Below are 11,986 nucleotides of genomic sequence, written 5' to 3' on the forward strand. Positions count from 1 at the left end.
CCCAGTAGCTCTGGCCATTTCCAAAGCACACACGAGACAGAGACTGAATCTTCTTGATCTTTATTCCTTTTTCCAGATTTACATTGACAGAAAACAGACTTCAATTAACAGCCCAGACAGAGGAAGCTGCACAAATTCACAGCCACAATGGAGCTTGAGGAAAAACTTGTGGAGATTTTCTCAATGACATAAGAATCCTGTCCCTTTAAGTAGTGACAGAAGCTTAAATTCGAACTGGCGGCTAAGCAGGAAGGAGATCTGGTTTACTGAAGCAGAGATTTCAGAGGTTCACATTGTTTTGTACAGCTGACAGTTTTCAGCATCTTCGAGAGGTTTTACTTGGCATCACAAGTCATCACTATCCCCAATAAACACTCCCAGGACAGGGTCAGCACGGGGTTTCATACAGAGTAAAGCTTCCTTTTGATGATCCCAATGACCTGCCTTAACCCTTGAACCTCAGAAATGTCACCGAGCCAATCCCAAGAAGGAAGAGAGTTGAAATTCAGTGCTGACCATGACCTTTGTCCTGCCAGCTCAGCCCTGTTCTATTTAAAGTTGTGTCTCCTCTGTGGACTGTCTTGAACACTCTACACACATTCTGATCTCCTGATGCTCTTGCTGAGGGGAGAGGGGAGGGTCACGTGGGTGAGGGCACAGGAGAAGCGAGCGTTGGACTCCCAGTCAGACCCAGAGAGGGTCAGCAGGCTGCTGACACTGTAGGTGCTGTCCGAAGCTTGCAGGTAGTTGCTGGTCTGAACCCCGTCCGAAATGACTGCACCGTCCTTCTTCCACTGCACCCCCAGCTCATCGGGATAGAAGTGATTGGCAAGGCACACCAGGGTGGCAGTGCCCTTGGCATTGACCTGCTCTGGGGAGGGGGGCAGCAGGGTCAGCTTGGGCTGAGAATTTTCACGGCCTGAAAGACAAGACAAACAATTTTAATCCCTGCCATTCAAAGGGATTTCAACTCTGAACATTCACTGGCAAAACAATCCATTTGAACATTTGTATTCAATACCTAACAGACCCCATAAAAGGACAGGGCCTTTTAAAATTGCTTCTTGGGATGTGACTGTCACTGACAGGGCGAGCATTTATTGCCCATCCCTAATTGCTCCTGAGAGGGTGATGGTGAAAAAGAAGGGGCAGTTTTGGATCATTCTTTAGGGAATGAATGTGGGCAGCTGGAAGGGCTATCAATGGGGGAGCATTTCAGTGACAGTGATCGGAACTCAGTGAGATTGAGAGGAGGGATGGAAATGGAGAACCATGGGGCAAGTGTAAAAGTTTTCATTTGGGAACAAATCCATTTTACTAAACTGGGCAGGGATTGGGTCAAAGTGGGCTGAAAGACAAAATGCAAGGGTGAAATTTACCAGGACCTGAGGAAAGCAAAGAGCTGACAGGATGAAATGTGTCCAAATGAAGTCAGGGAAATCCCAGTGATGTTTTATAATCACAGAAAGAACAAGAGAATGAAGGAATGTATGAGGCCCATTCGAGAGCAGGCAGGGAACCTGCGTGCAGTGGTGGAAGATGGAGCAATGGTTCCTCATGAAAACTTTTGGTCTGTTTTCACAAAAGAGAGGGACATACATAGCAGTAACTGTAGTTCAGGAGGAGAACTGTGCAATATTGGAACAGCATCTTTCACATCTGAAAGACTCCCAGTTCATCCAATGAAAAGAAAGATCCATGCTGTCCCAAAGACATTTGCGGACCATGTGGGACTTGTTTGAAATGGGGTCACTGTTGTAATGTAGGAAATATGCAAGCCAGATTGTACACAAGATCCCACAAGCAACAATGAACCAAGGAACATTTTTGAATGATGTTTGTTCAGGAATAAGTATCAGCCTGAATATGATTCAAAGAGAAAGTGGATGGAAAATGAGGAAATGAAAGTTAAAGGAGAAGTGAGGAATACTGGTTAGTGATGGAATTGATTGTTACTAGAAAATAAAAAGGAAAGGGACAGAGTATTGTGAATGTCATATTGTACTGAGGAAACTTAAAAGTGCAGGGAAGCTCAATATAGAACAAGCTTAAAGGTTTTGTCTCTTAACACATGAAGCATTCGGAATAATGTAGACAAAATGGTACCACATAAACCAAGGGAAATCAAGTTTGCGAGGAGTTTAAACTAATTAAAGAAGGTAGGGACTCAGGAGAAGTTCTTAAAGTATCCAGACCAAGTAATAGGATTGAGAGTACGGAAAGGATCAAGAATCGAACTTGAGGCACCGTAGGGTGGAATGGTGGATCAGTGGTTAGCACTGCTGTCTCACAGCTCCGGAGACACAGACTCAATTCCAACTGACTGTCTGTGTGGGATTGACACATTCTCCACGTGTCCACTTGGGTTTCCTCCCATTGTCACAAAGAAGTGTAGGTTAGGAGGATTATCCATGGGAATTGTAGGGTGGGTGGGATGCTTTTTGGAGGGTCAGTCTGGGCTGAATGGCCTGCTTCCACACTGTAGGAATTCTGTGATTTCTAAAGGAGATAACTATGAGAAGGAGGCAGTCAGTGCATGACTGAGGGTGTTGTACTTCGATGCATCGAGTATATGAAACAAGGTAAATGAGCCTGTAGTGCAGGGACGTGGCTGCAAGGGGATCAGGGCTGGGAACTAAATATCCAGGGATGCACATCCTATTGAAAGGAAATGCAGGGGGATAGAGGGTCAAGTGTGAAGGAGGAACTGAAGGTAATCCTTGTTAGTCAGGAAATGGTTTTGGGGAGATTAATGGTATCAAAACTTGGTAAGTCCCCAGGGGCCAGCAACTCATCAGAGTATTTCAGAAAGTGGGTGTAGAAATAGTGGACACATTGTTGATCATTTTCCAACATTCTGTCGACTCTGACAGAGTTCCAGTGGACTGGACAGTATCCAGTGTAACCCCACTTTTTAATAAAAGGAGGGAGAGTGAAAATGAGGAATTATACATGAGGAAAATGCTGGAGTCAGTTATTAAAGATACTGTTACCGAGCATTTGGAAAGCAGTGACAGGATTGGTCCAAGTCAGCATGGATTTACTAAAGGGAAATCAGGCCTGACACATCTTCTGGAAGGTTTTGAGGATGTGATCAGTGGAGAATGGACAAGGCTGAATCAGTGGACAACAAAAATTGACGAAACAGTTCAGCAGGTCTGGCAGAATCTGTGGACAGCAATCGAAGTTAACATTTCAGATTGAGTGACCCTCCCTCAGGACCCAGTGGATGTTGTGTTCTGGACTTTCAAAAGGCTTTTGACAAGGTCCCATACAAGAGATTAGTGAGCAAAATTAAACCTCATGGTATTGGAGGTAATGTATTGACATGGAGAGAGAACTCGTTGGCAGATAGAAAGCAGAGAGTTGGAATAAATGGGTCCCTTTCAGAGTGGCAGGCAGTGATGAGTGGGGTACCGCAGGGTTCAGTGCTGGGACCCCAGCTGTTCACAATATACATAAATGATATGGACAAAGGAATTGAATGCAATCCCTCCAAACTTGCAGATGACACGAAGCTGGGTGGCAATGTGTGCTGTGCGGAGGATGCTAAGAGGCTGCAGAGTGACTTGGACAGGCTGGCTGAGTGGACAAATACTTGGCAAAAGCAATATAACTTGGGTAAATGTGAGATTATCCACTTTGGTGGAAAAACAGGAGGTCAGATTATTAGTGAATGGTGAAAGTTTAGGAAAGAGTGAGGTGCAATGAGAGTTGGGTGTCATGTTGGAACATTAACTGAAAGGGGGCATGCAGGTGCAGCAGGAAGTGAGGAAAGCTAATGGCATGCTGGCCTTCACCATGAGACGATTTGTGTATTGGAGTAAGGATGTCTTGCAGAATTAAGGCCTCAGCTTGAGTATTATGTGCAGGTTTGGTCTCCTCGTCTGAGGAAGGACATTCTTACTATTGAGGGAGTCCAGCGAAGGTTCTCCAGACTGATTCCCGGGACGGCAGGACTGACATATGAGGAAAGACTGGATCAACTGGGCTTGTACTCACTGGGATTTAGAAGAATGAGAGGAATCTCACAGAAACATATAAAATCCTGATGGGATTTGACAGGCTTGATGCTGGAAGAATGTTCTTGATATTAGGAAAATCCAAAACTAGGGGTCACAGTCGAAGATTAAGGGTTGTTATTCCGATGTTGTGAACCTGTGGAATCAAGGGATATGGGGGTGGAGTGGGAATGGGATAATAGATTGCGTAATCAGCCATGATCATATTGAACGGTGGTGCAGAGTCAGAGGGCTGAGTGGCCTATTCCTGCAGCTATTTTCTATGTTTCTATGTTTCTAATGATGGGTAGAGGTGTGAGGGTGGTGGGGGTGTGTGTGGGAGGAGCAGGTTTACCCTGTCAGGAAGAACTGAAATTACATTGACAGCAAGCGGAAATATGGAGTTGGAAAGCATAGAATCTGTGTGAGTCAACTTAAGGACCCACAAAATAGCAAAGGGCTTGATGGGAATTATGTACAAGTCTCCTCTCAGTAGTTGGGATGTGGAGCAGAAAATAAATCAGGAGATAGAAAACGCATGTAAGAAAGGGATTATTACAATAATCATGGGGACTGCAATATGCAGGTGGACTGGGAAATTCAGGTTGGGAATGGATCTCAAGGAAAGGAATTCATGGAATGTCTGCGAGATGATTTTTTTTGGAACAGTTTGTGGTAGACCCACTAGGAAACAGGTAATTCCAGATTCGGTGATGTGTAATGAGGCAGCCCTGATTGGGGAGCTGAAGGTGAGTGAACCCTGAGGAGTGAACCCTGTGGGCAGCACGGTGGCACAGTGGTTAGCACTGCTGCCTCGCAGCGCCAGAGACCCGGGTTCAATTCCCACCTCAGGCGACTGACTGTGTGGAGTTTGCACATTCTCCCCGTGTCTGCGTGGGTTTCCTCCGGGTGCTCCGGTTTCCTCCCACAGTCCAAATATGTGCAGGTTAGGTGAATTGGCCATGTTAAATTGTCCGTAGTGTTAGGTAAGGGGTAAATGTAGGGGTATGGGTGGTTTGCGCTTCGGCGGGTCGGTGTGGACTTGTTGGGCCGAAGGGCCTGTTTCCACACTGTAAAGTAATCTAATATTGTGATACAATTCACCCTGCAGTTCGAGAAGGAGAAGCTGGGAATTATATGAAATAATATCAATGAGCAAGTTAGACAAAGGAGAGCCAATGGACATGATCTGGTTGGGGTTCCAGAAGACCTTTGACAAGTTGCCACACAGGAGGCTGCTAAATAACATAAGAGCCCACTGGGGCCTGGTACTGACATGGACAGAGAATGGAAATAAATGGGTCTTTTGCAGGATGGCAGCTGGTGCCTCATGCAGTTCAGCAGGGGGCAGTGTTGGGACCTCAGCTATTCATGTAACAATTAATTAAATATTAATGATCTGGGAAAAGGAACTGAGGGCATTGTTCCTAAATTAGCTGATGACACAAAGATGAGGGGAGGGGCAGGGAGAATTGAGGAAGCAGGGAGGCTGCAGAAGGACTTGGAAAGGCTCAGAGAATGGGCAAAGAAGTGACAGATAAAGGGACTTAGGAGTCCTCTTTCAGATTTCACTTAAGGTTAATATGTAGGTTCAGTTGGCAATTAGGAAGACAAATGCAATGTTAGCATTCGTTTCAACTGAGTTAGAATACAAGAGCAGGTGTGTACTACTGAGGTTGTATGAGACTGTGGCCAGACTGCATTTGGAATATTGTGAACAGTTTTGGGACCTGTATCTAAGGAGGGATGTGCTTGCATTGGGGGGAGATCCAGAGGAGGTTTATGAGAATGACCCTGGGGGTGACAGCCTGGTCTGATGAGGAGAGATTGAGGACTGTGGATGTGTACTTGATAGAGTTCTTAAGGATATGCGGAGATGACATTGAAACTTACAGAATACTGAGAGGCCTGGATAGAGTGGGCGGGGATGAGATGTTTCCACCAGTAAGAGAAACATGGACCAGAGGGCACAGCCACAGACTTTAGGGATAATCCATTAGGACTGAGATGAGGAGGAATTTCTTCTGCCAGAGGGTGGTTAATCTGTGGAACCCATGCTGTGGAGGTGAAGGTATTGAGTGTGTTTCGGACGGACATTGATAGGTTCCTGATTGGGAAGGCGATCAAACATAATGGGAAGAAGGCAGGAGAATGTTCGTGAGAAACACATCAGCCATGCCCAAACGGCACAGCAGTCTTGATGGGCCGAATGGCCTAATTCTGCTCTGTTATCATATTGTCTTTTGAACAGACTCTGCCAAACCCTGGAACACTGAAAGGCCTGGATTTGAGCCCAGCTGGAGCTGTTTGTCATCAGAACTTTATCAAGGGATAACCAGGGAGTGGTGAGAGTGTGCACCCTATTCCATGTGGGAACTTCAGGATGCTTCCCAGCTCCTGGAATACCATGAATACAGGAAGTGTGGTCAGTGACAGCAGTTGGAGCTCTGGGTTTCGGAGCTTGAGCAGCAGCTGGTGTCAGTGTGGAGCATCTGTGAGGCAGAGAGCTCCGTGGAGAGCACGTTTCTAGATGTGGTCACTCTGCAGCTTCAGAGTATGCAGGGAGAGAGGGAATGGGGGAGCAGCAGACAGTCCAACAGGACTATGCCGCTAGTACAGGAATCCCCTGAGTGCATCCCACTCTCCAACCAGGATTCAGTTTGGAATCCTGATGAGAATGATGGTTCATCTGGGGAGTGCAGCCAGAGCCAAGTCCATGGCACCATGGGGACTCAGCTGTACAGGGAGGCACAAGGAAGACTGGAAGAGTGATAGTGAGAGGAGATTCGAGAGTGAGGGCCATCGGTCGGTGTTTCTGCAGCTGCAGATGGGATTCCAGGATGGTGTGTTGTCTCCCACCCTGAGGGGAGAGGGGGAACAGGCAGCAGTTGTGGTCCCAGTGACAGAGGGAGAAAGGGGATGTGGTCCTGCAGTCAGAATTTAGGGAGGCAATTAGCAACAGCAGCTCAAAATTGTGAATCTCTGGACTACTCCCAGTGACCAATGCAAGTGAGGATAGGAACAGAAGGATAAGGCAGGGTGTATCTGAGGCTGGAAAGATGATCCAAGAGGGAGCGTTTGAGATTCTTGGGACATTGGGAATGACTTTGTGGGAGATGTGACCTCTATAGACCAGATGGGTTGCTCCTGAACAGAACTGAGCTCCTTGTGGGGTGATTTGCTGGTGCTGTTGGAGGGGGTTTAAATGAACATGCAAGGGGGGCTGTGGGAACCAGGAGGAACACCAAGGAAAACAGAATCATGGAAGAGATAGATATTCTTAAGTAAGGAATAGTAACTTTCTTGGCCGGGTCACAGTGAGGGAGAGAGTAATAATTTCTAAATCCAACTGACTGTGTGCATGTATGGGCCTGCGTGGAGTATGGGGAGTAAGATTGGGGAGTTACAGACGCTTATTACCAAGTGGAAGTCTGGTGTTGTTGCTCTTACAGATGAGGCTCAAATGAGGACAGGACTGGGTGTTAAATATTCCTGGATACAAGGTGTTCAATAAAGATAGGAAAAGGGGAAGAAGGTGTGGGATTGGTTAAGATCGGTGCAGAGCTGGAGAAAGAGGATGTCCCAGAGGGGTCAAGGGCAGAATGGATTTGGTTTGAGATAAGGAACAAAAAAGGTGCAATCAGGTTGTTCAGTGCAGTCTGTCAGTCACCAGCTAGAGGGAAGGATGTCGAGGGAGAAATCTGCAAGAAATTCACAGCACACATTTGGGTCACTTTAATTATCAGAATATAGAATGAAATCGGAGCAGTGTGAAGGGCAGAGAGGGGCCAGAGTTGTGAGAGTGTGCTCGGGTGAATTTTCTCCAACCGTGTGTTCGCATTCCAATCAGAAAGGAAACTCTGCTAGACCTGGATCTTGGGAATGAGGAGGCCCATGTAGATCAAGTATCAGTGGGAGGACATTTAGGGAATTGTATCACAAGGATTAGGGAGACAGTGGAAAAGGACAAAGGACAATCCAGAGTAAAGTCATGACCATGGATCATATCCCATGGATCACCTCCAAATGTCTCACTCTTAGAATTTTCATATTTTATTTTAAAACAGAATATGAATGAGTTACCAATCTCATATTTTGCCGCAGTATTTATGGTTGAGAAGGACATCGAAGTGAAGGAAATTCGGGAAATAAATGTTGATGTCTTGAGAAGAGTCCATATTACAGAAGAAGAGATGCTGTAATCTGTTCTTTAAACTCATAAAGGTAGATAAATCCCCAGGAGCTGATCAGCTCCATCCCAGTACTTTGTGGGAAGCTTGGGAAGAGACTTTGACACCCCTTGGTGAGACGTTTGTATTATCAACAGCCACGGGTGATGTGCTGGAAGACTGGAGCATGGCTAATTTTGTGCTGATATTTAGGAAGGTCTGCAAGGAATACCCTGGGAATTATAGACCGGTGAGTCTGATAGTGGTAAGTTGTTGGAGGGGATTTTGACAGACAGGATCTAAATGCATTTGGAAAGACAAGGATTGATTAAGGATAGTCCACATGACTTTGCCAGTGGGAAAACATGTCTCACAAATTTGATTGAGTTTTTTGAAGACATGACCAAGACGATAGCTGAGGGCAGAGTGGTAGACATTGTCTACATGGACTTTAGCAAGACTTTTGACAAGGTGCTGCATGGACAACTGGTTAGTAAGTTAGATCAAGTTGGATCCAGGGAAGCTAACTGATACAAAGTTGGCTTAATGGTTGGAGACAGAGAGTGGTGGTAGATAATGGTTTTCAGACTGGAAGCCTGTGACCAGCGATGTGGCAAAAGGATTGGTTCTGGGTTCATCATTGTTCATCATTTATAGAAACAAATTGAATGAGAATATAGGAGGCATGGTTTGTGAGTTTGCAGATGACACTAACATTGGTAGTTTCATGGACAGTGAAGAAGGCTATTTGAGAGTACATTTACATTACACATTGAGATAATAAGGAGGTGTTACATTTTGGTACAAAAACCAGGCCAGGGCTAACACAGTTAATTGTGGGGCCATGGGGAGTGTTGTCAAACAGGGAGACCAAGGGGTGGAAGCACATAGAGGATTGAAACTGGTGTCACATGGAGACAGGGTGGTGAAGAAAGCATTTGGTACAATTGCTTCTATCGGTCAGAGCATTACGTGTGGGAGTTGTTACGATTCTCCAAGGTATTGATCAGGCCCATTCCCAGTCACCCTGCTATTGGAAGGATGTCATTAAATTGGAAAGGGTGTAAAAAGGATGACAACGATGTCACCGAGACTGGAGGGTTTGAGTTATAAGGAGAGGCTGGTTAGGCCTGGGCTATTTCCCTTGGAAGGTCAGAGGCTGCTGGGTGACATTTTAGAGGTTTATAAAATGATAATGGGCATAGATAAGATGACTAGCTCAGGTTTATTCCCCAGAGTAAGGGAGTCCAAAACTAAACAGCAGAGGAGGTTTAAAGCAAGAGGGGAAAGATTCAAAAGGGACCTGAGGTGCATCTCGTTCACATAGAGGGTGGTGGGTGTATTGAATGAGCTGCCAGAGGAAGTCGTAGAGGTGAGTATGATAACAACATTTAAAAGTCATTTGAACAGGTACATGGACAGGAACGGTATGGGGGAAATTAGCGAAATGCAAGCAAATGGGACTACGGGAATAGATAAGGGGAATAATTCATGAAGGATGTGAATATTTTGGAGAAGGGGTAAAAAAATTCCCATAGAAGGTTCAGGGATGAGGAATGTCAGTTATGAACAAACTTTGGAGAAGTTTGGACTGTCTGCCTTGGAGAAGTGAAGGCTGAGAGGAAATTTTTTTGAGGAATTCAAAATCAGGAGGTGTCTGGCCAGAGGAAATATGGAACAAATGTTCCCACTCATGAAAGTATTGAGAAGGAGAGGGCACAGATTTAAAGTAATTAGTGAGAGAATCAAAAGTGAGATGAGGAAAAACATTTTCAGCCAGTGAGTGGTTAAGGTGTGGAATGCACTGCCTGAGAGTGTGGTGGAGGCAGCTTCAATTTAAACATTCCGAAGGGAATGAGACTGTTATTTGAAAAGGAACAATATGCAGGGTGACAGGGAGAAGGCAGGAGAATGACACTCAGTGAATTGCTCATTCGGAGAGTCGGTCCAGACAGGATGGATGGAACGGCCTCCGTGTGCACTGTAACAACTCTGTGATTGTGTGATTGAGCAGAGTTAAAGCTGGAGGAGGTGGGAGCTCGGTGTCTCACTGTGCTGCTGCTGCTGCTGCTGCTGAGGTCAGTGAGATCAGAGACTGGGACAGGGAGCCAGAGCTCACATCAAACTCTGCCTGTGTCCGACACACTGAGACTGGCAGGAGGCTACTCACTGATTTCACTCCATGCTGCAGGAATGGGACCACAGGATGCAACTGGACAGAGCTCCTCCACACGGTGAGTTAAACTAATTGACTTATATCTTGCTGCTTAAAGGGACAATGGAACTAAAGAAATACAGCTGGACACCCTGTTAGACACAGTGCTCCTTCATCAACTATTTCATTCACTGCAGCTTCTCACTAATACCTTCAACAATTCAGCATTTGTGTTTTAGAAAGTGTGTTTCAGTATTGACAGGGTTAATAACGGAGGATTGACGTTTACTTACTCAGTCGGAGCTTGGTTCCTTTCCCGAACGTAAGCCACAGTGAGAGCTCCCAGTGCAGACGGTGAACAAAAATCTCTGCTCTTTGCTTCCCTTTCTCACTCACTCTCACACTCTCCCTCTCACTCTCTTTCTCTCTCCCTCATTCATGTGTCTTTCTGTCTCTGTCTCTCTGGGTTGTGTTCAGCTGGGCTCGGGCGGTTTGTCAAATGTATTTTTCAATGTTAAGTTTTGCAGCTGTTCTTCACGTGTGGCGATGGAGTGTAAGAGGGAAACTTCCTTCAGTAAATGGTGGACACCACAGAGACTGGAGTGTGTCGTGGACAGTGACAATCCAGCATGGGTTAGCTTGTTCATTTACATTTATATGTAACTGGATGTGTCAGTACAGGCAGTGGGACTGTGCCTATTGAGGTTTTTGTACGGATCTGTAATACTGTGTAGGGGGAGCTGCTATACTGCTGACAGTAATAGTCAGCGACATCCTCATTCTGAACGTTGCTGATTGTCAGGGTGAAACTGGTCCCTGAGCCCTTGCCGGTGAATCGATTGGAGACTCCTGTGAATCGATTTGTTGCTTGATAGATCAGGAGAGAGGGTTTCTGACCTTCTCGCTGCTGGTACCAGCTAACCCACTTGCTAACAGATTGACTGGCCGTACAGGTGATGGTTGCAGTGTGGCCCAGTCCCACTGACAGCACCGGGGGAGACTGGGTCATGGTGATGTCCCCACTGATACCTGAGGGGTCAGAGAGAAACACAGTGAAGTCAGAACTGTCACAGAAAGAGCCTGTCAAATGAGAGATTGTTGGAGACACTGAGCATTCCTCTGGTTTCAGCATTTTTCCTTCAATCACAAGTCAGTGGAATTGGAGTGAAATGGAGAGCAGCTAAAGATTCAAGGTGGAAGGAGAGAGATTTGTACCTGCGACACAGAATGCCAGGGGCCAGATCAGCTGGATGTGTGAAATCATGGTGTGTGCTCCTGTCCCTGTGCCTGGTTCCTGATAAACTCTCCCTTCACTGGGCTCTGCTTTATAAAGCTGTAGCCTGTGAGAGTCTGACTGGGTATTCCTCAGTATGTAAATGGCATCAGGCAGAGAGAGCCACGTCAGCCCCTCACACTTCCTCTTCTCTCTCTCTCTCTTTCTCACTGTCTCAGAGAGTCATTGATGTGAACAGCACTGAATGAGGCCATTTGGCCCATTGTATCTGTGCTGTTAAACAGCGATCTGATGACACTAATCCCATCCTCCAGCTCTTGGCCCATTACCCTGGAGGTTACAGCAACACAAGGGAATATCTAAACACTGCTCCAATGTCACGAGAGTTTGTGACTCAACCAGCCTTTCAGGCAGTGAGTTCCAGACT

General features: G+C 46.0%; 1 long non-coding RNA gene across 1 annotated transcript; it reads right to left on the reverse strand.

Annotated features, from left to right (window-relative positions):
* Window positions 1–375: 375 nt before the first annotated feature.
* Window positions 376–11,604, reverse strand: LOC148149247 (uncharacterized). Its single transcript, XR_015758241.1, has 3 exons — window positions 11,541–11,604; window positions 10,619–11,354; window positions 376–919 (listed from the first exon to the last, which is right to left on the reverse strand). It is a non-coding gene; the product is annotated as an uncharacterized LOC148149247 (long non-coding RNA).
* Between the last annotated feature and the right edge of the window lie 382 nt (window positions 11,605–11,986).

The sequence above is a fragment of the Chiloscyllium plagiosum genome, unplaced genomic scaffold (assembly GCF_037043375.1).
Source record: "Chiloscyllium plagiosum isolate Xiang-an unplaced genomic scaffold, Cpla_swu_hap1 HiC_scaffold_9, whole genome shotgun sequence".
NCBI lineage: Eukaryota > Metazoa > Chordata > Chondrichthyes > Orectolobiformes > Hemiscylliidae > Chiloscyllium > Chiloscyllium plagiosum.